This window comes from Balaenoptera physalus, assembly GCF_965194825.1.
Source record: "Balaenoptera physalus genome assembly, chromosome: 11".
Taxonomy (NCBI): domain Eukaryota; kingdom Metazoa; phylum Chordata; class Mammalia; order Artiodactyla; family Balaenopteridae; genus Balaenoptera; species Balaenoptera physalus.
Window position 1 is genome coordinate 71,355,918 of NC_138896.1, and position 819 is coordinate 71,356,736.

Consider the following 819-nt stretch of genomic DNA (forward strand, 5'->3'; position numbering starts at 1 on the left):
GCTCTCCTCCCTGAGCCGGTTGTTATCGCAGAAGTGGGACTAAGGACCCGAGCTGGCCTGGCCGTAGCCGCGGCCCCAGGTCCCTGAGTAGGGTGGGGCCGATACCACCAGGTCCCGGCTTCTTGCGGAGGGTCCCCGCGGGACGCGGAGCAGGATGTCTAGGGTTGCGGTTGGTGACCAGAGCCTTATCTCTCCGTGGGGTATCCGGGTCCATGGGGCCTCTCATGCCTCCAGTTGAGGGTGCCACCCTCACTCAGGCCTTCCCCCTGAGACCTGGCATGTCTCTGAGACCGAAGGGGCTCAAAGGCCTCCCTTCAACGCTGGGCACGCAGACCTTAAAGGCTGCGAGGTTCCCCTCCCCCGCACATAACACTGGCCCGGCAACAGGCCCGTTCTGCCTGAGTTCTTGTGGAACGCGGTGTCCTGGCAGCTCTATGTCTGAGAGGCTGGCCGGGGGTCAGTGCTGTCAACGGGCTGAGGGCAGTTCCTAGGGTCGGTTTGAAGGCCAGGGCAAATGCCAGGTCAGGGCTGCAGGCCCTGCGGACCGAGGAAGCCATCATGTTGCTGCCTTGACCAGGCCTTACTCTCAGCACCTGTGCTCATACTTCAGGCCCAACCTCAAGGCGAAGGGACAGAATTCAGGATGAAAGAGAAAAAAACCTGGTCCAAATCTCCAATGAAATGAGATAAAAATAGCCGAATATTCTTGGGGAGGGGGGAGGGGGCAGTGCTCAGATTTCTCCCAAAGGTCAGCCCAGCCTGAATCATTCATAGCCACCCTCCTACCCCCCACCCCCAAACAGAATGAGGCAATAACCA